Below are 9,505 nucleotides of genomic sequence, written 5' to 3'. Positions count from 1 at the left end.
GGGTAAAATTCCTGATAAAAGCTTGCAATAAATTAAAACATATAGAAAGATGTCAAACGTAAAAAAGCAGTAGACACTTAAAGATAGTAGAGCTACAAATTACCTTTTCTGACTCTTTTCTTGTGCCAGTAGACACTTAAAGATAATAGAGCTACAAACCCTAACACACTAAAGGAAAACAAGTATATTGCAATGTATACCGAAGAAGAGGAACCAGAAACGTGTATCTTCTTGTACATTGCTTCACGAGGATTTGGCAGTGGAGGAGCACGCAGTAGTGAACCGACGATGCTGACAACGGTGGGATTGCCGGAAATGGTAGCTTAGGGTTTAGGTGTTGCGTTGAGTGCGAGATAGAAAGGGGCAAAGGAGAAAGTTATTCCGAGGAGGCGCACAGTGGTTATTGACGTTGCCATTAGATGAGCCTCGCCAGAATCCTCACCGGCGTTTGAGGGCAGTGAAGGGTGAAGAAGAAACTGAGGCAGTGAAGGATGAAGAGCAAACTGAGACAGTGAAAGGTCAAGGACGAAGCTGAGGCATGAAGGGTTTCAGTCTTTTGGATTTTTTGTGATATAATTCTAGAAAAGAAGAACCTAAAATTTGGAGAAAGAAAAAGTAAAATTTTGGGAAGGAATGCTTAAAATAAATGAGGGAAACGGGAAAAAAAGCATTTTAAATTTTAAGGTAACCAACCTCTTCAAAAAGAAATCAAAACCTCCGCTATTGTTAGCTTCTAGATAACTTATTAGAATTATTCTAGATAAAGTCTATTTGAGGGGTTTTTAATAACCTCTCCAAAATAATCCCCGCTAAATACAACTTTTTTTTAGTGCGTGGCTAACACCTTGTATCGTATAAAAGTATTAAAGTGTAATGCAAATTCTAAAAAAATGTAAAAACTTATAAGATAGAGAAATTGAAATGTAATTTAAATTCTAGAATGTTGTAGAAAATCTTAAAATAAGAAGAAAATTCTGCATATGTATAAAGCTTAGAACTTTCTACATAAGTTCTAGCTAGAATTTTCTAGAATTTTCTAGAATAGTCATGAAAGAGAAATGAGGTCTATAAATACCCATGTGTACTATCATTTGAGGCAAGAAGCCAACATCTACAACAACTAAGACAATTACAACACTTCTTTCAACTACAACTTCTATATTCTACTATCTCTACATTTTCTCTACAATTTTTGTACCTCATCAACTACTCCTTTCACAACTTTAAAATACTAACACATCGTAATGCAAACCCCGTTTGCAATCTCCACTTTGGCTCCTCTCCCATCAATGCTTTTGAAGCTATTCACCATGAGCTCATTCTTTAGCGAGATGACAATGTCCTTGGTGAAAGTTATCGAAAGGGGTTCTATATAAAAAAATTATATTGGCTTCTTGCTTTTGGTGTTCTTTGTACTTTTCCTAGATGTCAATGCCTTGATCTGGTGGAAGTTCTTCCAAAACACATAATTAACCTACAAAAAAAGGGGATTAGTGATGATATTTAATAAGTGTAGCCTAAAATGCAATTATTTATAAAAGCAAGATAAAATAGAGGATTAAGAAAGTTTTCACACTAGAAAAGAGTTGATTTTGCCAAGAAAATGAGACTCAAATAATGGTAAGAATTAGCATTATTAGGATACTAAGAGTGATGAAGAATATTGTACCACTAGGAGTGGATGAAACTCGGTTCTAATCAAAATAACGGGGGTTATTAGGATTGACTAGGTAATACCAGGAATGGTGTTAATACAATCTTGATGGAGATTATAGTGCAACCGTCTAAAAGATCTGAATTGGACGTAGCTTAATAGAATGAACCAATATAAAATACCTATTTATTATTTTAGCCTTGCAAAACATTTTACTTTTAAACCCTGCAGTTGCTTGTTATGTAAATGATTGAATTCTTGGACTTGCTTTTATCATCACTAAAATATCTTGATCTTTAGTTCTTCTCTTTAACAATCCCCTTCCTTTTTATTATAATCAAAATATGATTTAAAACTTGTTGTAGTAGCCTAAGTATAGAAAACTTAGATAAAAAAATAACATTAAATAGACGTTGAAAAAATTTTGCATTGCTTTAAACTTAACTTTTTCTCCCTTTTTTTATCATTATAAAAAATTTTATAATCTTTATACTTCCTTTAAATTAGTTAATTTAATTAGAATTAAGCTCCCCTCAAATGTCTTAGATAAAATAGAAAAATAGATATTTTATTTAAAATTCATTACTAAAATCATAATCATACATATCAACCAAATTTTTTATTAGACACTGTAGTACCTAAGTTTCTAATTAAGGTGCACACTTTTGTGTCTAATGGCTTGAAGAATCCTTCTATTAATATTTGCAATATTTTCTTCTACAGAGGATGAAGACTTGTAGTAGCATTTGACGATCCAGCAATAACAGTAATGTCAGGCATTTCTTAGTAATCTTCGTGTTCTTTTGTTGGCACATCTCTTTTGTGAATGAAGGCATCACCATAAGTTAGGTTACAAGAGAGTCAAAGGTGGTTTTAGAGATATTATGCTTGGTTTTACATTGTTTTGACAGGATTTAATGAGAATTTGAAGGATGGAAAGTGAAGTAAGAAGGAGTTGAACTCAAGAAAGGATGAAGAAAGGTGCAAAAAAGTTTTTTATGATGGCAACACAATTTCTATATCAATCTAGTTTTTTATGATGACAACACGTTGCTTAATAACAAGTACATGTTGTTGCTGCATTACATGTTCTTATGCTGATTAAACTGTAATATATGTTGAACATGTGTATGTATATGTACTATGTTACATGTTCTTGTGTTGATTGATTGATATATTTCTGGAACATGTGTATATGCTTTAATGTGTTGTGTGCTATACATCATTTCATATGTTTTACTGCACATATTTTAAAGCAAGAAATCACAAGCCCTTTTACGAACTTATTCTTGTGCTATAAAGTTCTAGTAGAGTCGACTACATTGCTAATGGATTCGACTATGCTAAAACCTTTGTACAGATTTTGAGAATCAGTGCTATGTGCTATTTTGAGAAGAAGAGAATTTCAAAGTGTTTGGCATTGTGATAGTTGACATTGTGTTTTACATATTCGATTGTATTTGTTGTTTGATTTGGAATTATGTTATGCTCTTACACTTTAACGACTATATTTTTAAAAGTTAGTTGAGCATTGATGACTTGGTCAATTGTATTGAATGTGTTCTATTATTTGTTGACCAAAGGCTACTAAGTTGACTAAACTGTTATAACTGTATAATACAATCAACTGAATTAGTAGCACATTCGACTGAGAATCTGACTGTTCAACAGAAATCTATAAATAGACTGAACACTAGTTTATTCTAAGACTTTTGGTCATCTGACAATTTCATTTCTGTTTCAGATTTCTATTTACTCCAAGAATTCTCCAAGAAGACGGTGGTGATCTTTCTTGAAAGAGATTCAAAGAGGAGATTCAACAAATAATTGAGTCTGCTGGAAGGTGCTTCTATGATTGATCGTATAGGCTTAACATCATGTGAAGACTGCTGGAATTTTCTGAGAGGCTTGACATCCTATGAAGACTGCTGGAATTGGACCTGTTGTGATATAGGGGGATAGTTCACTTTGAGGATTGCTCAAAGTGGTGTTGCAGATTGCAGAAGAGGGGATTCTTGCTGCAAGTCTGATCGTGTTGTGCAGCTATATTTTAGTTTTAAGTTAGAGAGGAGATTTATATTTTTGACGTAGAGGTCTTCTATAAATTCCTTGTTGTAAAAACGGTAACCATTATAGTGCATTTGCTTCCTGGGATGGAAGGCCACTGAATGTAAGCATTGTTGGCCGAACCAGTATAAAAATTTGTGTTTACATTTCTTTATCCCTTATCTTTTACATTCTAGTCGACTTTATTCTTTACGCAGTCAACTACGTAATTTCCGCTGCATACATATTCTGATTGCTTGCAATTCAAGAAATTTAAAAAGCTTTATACTTTGATTTCAAGATTGCGATAAAAAAAATGCTTTTGAAACAACACCATTCACCTCCCCTCTTGGTAAAATAAAGAAGCCAACCTGTTTTCCAACACTTATATATTGTGTTAGCTAGAAATGTTTTTCCCTCCATCACTTATAATTTAATAAAATTATCGATAAATTTGATTAGGATAAATGACCAATTGCATTTAGGAGTTTTTAAAGTGTTGTCACTTTAATTTTTGGAAATATCATAATTATTGAGTACTCTCCCAGTATGAAAAAAGATAGTTAATTTGATTTTATCATGCCATTGCAATGATGGCAGAAGATAAGTTGTTGGACGAAATTACGAGGAAAGTATTAGATGGTAGTGCTTGCAGTAGTCATCACGACCTTTGGGTTGACCTCAAGTCATCCTTCACTGTTACCGTGGTCGCCACTCACTTTAACTCAGCCATAAATTAGTTTACTTTAATTGTTTCATTGTTATTTAAACGGCCAAATCCTTTGTTGCAAAATATGAAGATGAAAATGAAGAACGTTAGTGTGACTTTATTGGTTTTTGTTTTGGTGGAAATGATATGGTGTGAAGGGTGTTGGAAGGAAGAGGGAGAAGCTCTTTGGGGTCTAAATTCCCGTTTTGGCTTCCTTATGTCGTGGCAGTGGGAAGGTACAGATTGTTGTGAATGGGAAGGAGTGCAGTGTAACTCCTCCACAGGGAGAGTATCCAAACTTGATCTGTCGAGTGTAGGGTTCATTTCATCAGATTGGCAAGTAAGTTACGCTGATCTTGTTGTCTTCAAAGATTTGAAGAGTCTCAGCTTGAGCGGTATTAGTGGGATATTAAATTGTACAGACCGTGAAGGTTATTCTCCTGCACATTCTAATTCTTTACAATTGTTTACTCACTGAAAGTGGAACATGAATAATTATTTCCATTTTATTTTAATATTTTGCAGGATTCGAAAATCTGGAAATCCTTGACTTGAGTTTCAGTGGGATGCATAATGTCACCGACATTCTAGTTTGTATGAATGGCCTTCCATCTCTCAAGTCTTTATATCTATCATACAGCTCATTCCCAGCAACACTCAACGGTGAGGATATATATTATGACGATGTTGATGATGATGATAATGTGATGAGCATCTTTTTTAATTTTTACTTCAAAATTGGATGGCTTCTTCTACGACTTTGACTAACTGTTTCTCGAGGATTTTTCGATACCCTCAACACTAACACATGTGAATACCTTTAGATTTTGAAACTCTGTCATCGAAGTTGGTTAAATTAGAGGTCCTTGACCTAAGTCACAAGTCTTTAACTAAAGACGTCTTGCCATCTCTCGGGGGATTCACGTCTCTGAAGGAACTATATTTGTCTGACAATGAATTGGACTCAGATAATCATATCCAAGGTGGAATGATTTTTCCATTTCATTTCTAAAGCTAGCTTCAGGATAATGTATATATATACGTATGTAATGTAACACGCTTTACCTTGCAGGTTTATGCTCTATGTTGAAGAATCTTGAGGTCTTTGACTTGTCTTACAACAACTTCAATAACACTGATATCGCTTCTGCCCTGAGTGAACTTTCATCTCTCAAGTCTTTAAATTTAGGAAATAGTCAATTGACTCCAAGATCAATTCTTAGTATGTCACACTTCCTATTTCAAATTTTCATCGTCGCTTTCGGTTGAAATATAATATATATATATATATATATATATATATATATATATATATATTTTGTGTGTTTATGTGTTTTTGATTAGTATATATGTTGCTAGATATATCGAAGTTAAGGTCTCTGGAGATTCTTGGCATAGAGGGGAACCAGTTGAATGAGAGAATCTTGGGGCGTTTAGGTTAGTTGTCCTTATTCTTTAATTTACCAAAGTAGATTCGACTCAATGCAAATATGCATGCTCCTTATTTAGTATGTAAACTCATAACTGTTGTCAATTTTGTTTCTACCAGAGAAGGATGGATTTACGTGGCCACCCAATTTACAAGTCCTAAAGCTGAGTTCAAACAGTTTCTCCAATGAATTTCTTTCATCTCTAACTTGGCTTCAACGTCTCAAATTCCTTGATTTAAGCCGCAACCAATTAAACGGATCGCTCGATATAAGTGGTTAATATAGTTAATTTGATGTATTCGATTGGTTAATCACGTTGACAGTGACTTCTCGTATTAACTTTTTAGGGTGGTTTGATTTAGACTGTGAAACAGAGAATTCTTTTTATGTAATACCTCTATTATATGAGCGAAGAAAGAGTAGTACTATTATTCTATGAATGATTATAACATTCCATTCTGTATTTGTCTCTTACAGGATTATTGGCTTTAACCAGTTTGGAGATTCTTGATCTAAGTTATAACCAAATTAACAGTTTTGTTGTCCATCAAGGTATTCAAAGCAATTGATATAAAAAAGTCTTTCTAGGTTGTCTGCAGAATACACTTTTAATCCAGTAGTAAACCCTGTTATCTATTTCCTTACTCTGTATAGTGCTGTATGAATTAACTGTCATGTTTTGCCAAATTAAATATTATTTCCCTGTTTCAGTTTCAGGCTCAAAAAGTCTAAGCAAATTGGATGTGCTTACTTTAGATGGAAATATGATAAATGGAAGCAACCTAAGGGAATCACTACAACCGTTCTCATTTATTAGGGTGGTTTCTATGAATGATAATAAGATTATTGGAACAATCACTGCAGGAGGTAGAAATACTTTTTATTTTACTCTAAACTAAATTAGTTTGGTTGTTATATTAATGTTCCTTTAAATTCTGTTTCTGTTGTGAAGATTTTCGCGATTTAAGTAACCTTGAACACTTGGCACTGGACAAAAGTTGTGGCATTGAAAATGAATTTTTCAGAAGTATTGGGGAATTGACTTCTTTGAAAATTTTGTCTGCTTCTGAATGTCAAATAAATGGCACCTTTCCTCCTGCTGGTAATTAAATTTATCATTATAGTTTTTAGCTTTGCTTTTTATAGTCAATCATCACATACTCATTCTACATCTATTTTCATTTGAAAATTTATATCCTTTCCAACATGTCCTCCATATGATGATTTTTTTTTTTTTTTCAAAACTTCATATTTCAGGTTGGTTTAAGTTGAAGAATCTAGAGGAGTTAGACTTAAGCCAAAATCTATTTGTTGGAACACTTCCCTCATCTTTTTTAAACATGACATCTCTTTCGAAATTGGAACTTTCTGAAAATCAATTCAGTGGGCAATTTGATTCTAATATCGGTAGTCTTACATCACTTGAATATTTTGGTTATACAAAAAACCAATTTGAAGTTCCTATTTCTTTTACACCATTCGCCAATCATTCAAACCTTAAATTCATATATGGTGAAGGCAACAAAGTCATTTTGGACATTCCACATAGCTTGCAAACTTGGATTCCTAAATTTCAATTACAAGTGCTTAGTTTGTCTTCCACAACAGATAATGATTCTCTTCCACTCCCTAGGTTTCTTCTACATCAAAATCATTTGACTAGCATAGATTTCACGAGTTGTAGGTTGGAAGGAGTGTTTCCTCACTGGTTAATTGAAAATAACACGAAATTGAATGAGATTTTTTTATTAGAAATTGTTCCTTCACAGACATTCTAAAGCTACCATTGCATCCTCGTACTAGCATGAAGAGAATTGATGTGTCTGATAATAACATAACTGGTCAAATCTCCAATATCAATATTAGTTCAATTTTACCAAATTTGCAATTTCTAGACTTGTCTATAAACCACATCCAAGGTTCAATTCCTGTTGGGTTTGGGAAAATGAGCTTCCTTGATACTTTGGATCTTTCAGATAATTATTTATCAGGAGAGATTCCAAAGAACATATCCGAAGATGGGTCGATGCTCAAATACTTGAAACTTTCACACAATAAGCTAGATGGACGACCTATATTTCCCACTTCGAAATACTTGGAGCAGTTGTATTTAGATGACAATAACCTTTATGGTAGCATACCAAATAGCCTTTTTAACTCATCTCTCATCCTCTTGGATCTAAGCTATAATAATTTAGCGGGGAAACTACCGAGTGTTGTAGGAAATTTTTCAATCTTGATGACACTTTCGTTGTCCAACAATCATCTTAAAGGGTTTATTCCGACAAGTCTAGTGGAACTTGATCATCTATTATATATAGATATCTCACACAATAATTTGATGGGTTTTGTGCCATCTTTATTCAATGCTTCATTGTTTTACATCCATATGAGCAACAACAGGTTAAGTGGTTTATCCAAAAGAATGTTCAGCAAAAATTCCGTCTTAATAATGATTGACCTTAGCTATAATGAAATAGCCAGTAACATTCAAGATATGATACATGACCTTGCTGATACAGTCTTGAACATACTCGTTTTGAAAGATAACCGCTTTACAGGACATTTACCAAATCAATTATGCCAATTGGTAGATTTGAGTTTATTGGATCTTTCTTATAATAATATTTTTGGTCCAATACCCAATTGCTTGGGCAAAATGCCTTTTGAGAATCATAACCCTGACTCATTATGGGCTGCATTTGATGGCTTTCCTAATGTAAGAGGTTGTTTAGGATGTGTGATACCAAATATGAATGAGAAAGCAGACTTCACTACGAAGAAAATATCCTATACATATACAGGGGGAATTCTTGCTTATATGTCTGGAATTGATTTATCCAAAAATAAACTAAACGGAAGTATTCCATCTGAGCTTGGAAACTTGACAAGACTTCGAGCATTGAACTTGTCTCACAATCATTTGATTGGACAAATTCCAACTTCATTCTCTAATTTAGTACAAGTAGAGAGTTTGGATCTTTCTTTCAACTTGTTGAGTGGTCAAATTCCTCCTCAATTAAATCAGTTGAGCTCTCTTGCTGTATTTAGTGTTGCACATAACAACTTATCAGGTGATACACCCGAGCGGAAAGGCCAATTTATTACCTTTGATGAAAGCAGTTATGAAGGAAATTCTCTTCTTTGTGGACCTCCATTGCTAAAAAGTTGTCATCCTTATGCACAATCACCTACCATTTCTTCAAATGATGAGGACAATGACAGTCCGGTTGACATGCTTGTTTTTTGCGTAAGTTTTGTTGTGGCATACACATCGGTATTGCTGGTAATGGTTGTCATTCTGTACATTAATCCTTATTGGAGACAAGCATGGTTTTTCTATATGGAATTGATCATCTTAACTTGTTATTATTTTATGGAAGATAGTTGGAGGAGGTTTTTCAAAATCTAGAAATATGTAATATAATTGATCTTTGTATGCTTTGGTTTGTCTTGTAATCTAAGATTGATTCAATCATGAGTTTCTTATATGTATGGAATCCAAGTTTGTTTATTGAGTAAATAATAATGTTAGTAATATATCTTAGTTTAGTTTGTCCTTAGTTTTATTTTCCTATCCACCAAACTGCAAGGACTTTTTAACTTATAAAATCCTCATTTTGTTTTTAAAGTCTGATTTAGTAATTATTTTTATAAGTTGCGTGT

At 33.4% G+C, this 9,505-nt stretch overlaps 1 pseudogene; it reads left to right on the top strand.

The window, feature by feature from the left end:
- Positions 1-4,312: 4,312 nt before the first annotated feature.
- On the top strand, positions 4,313-9,287 carry LOC106755343 (annotated as a pseudogene).
- The last annotated feature ends 218 nt before the right edge of the window (positions 9,288-9,505 follow it).

Source organism: Vigna radiata, unplaced genomic scaffold, assembly GCF_000741045.1.
Source record: "Vigna radiata var. radiata cultivar VC1973A unplaced genomic scaffold, Vradiata_ver6 scaffold_252, whole genome shotgun sequence".
Lineage (NCBI taxonomy): Eukaryota > Viridiplantae > Streptophyta > Magnoliopsida > Fabales > Fabaceae > Vigna > Vigna radiata.
This window is presented reverse-complemented; position numbering and strand designations above follow the sequence as displayed.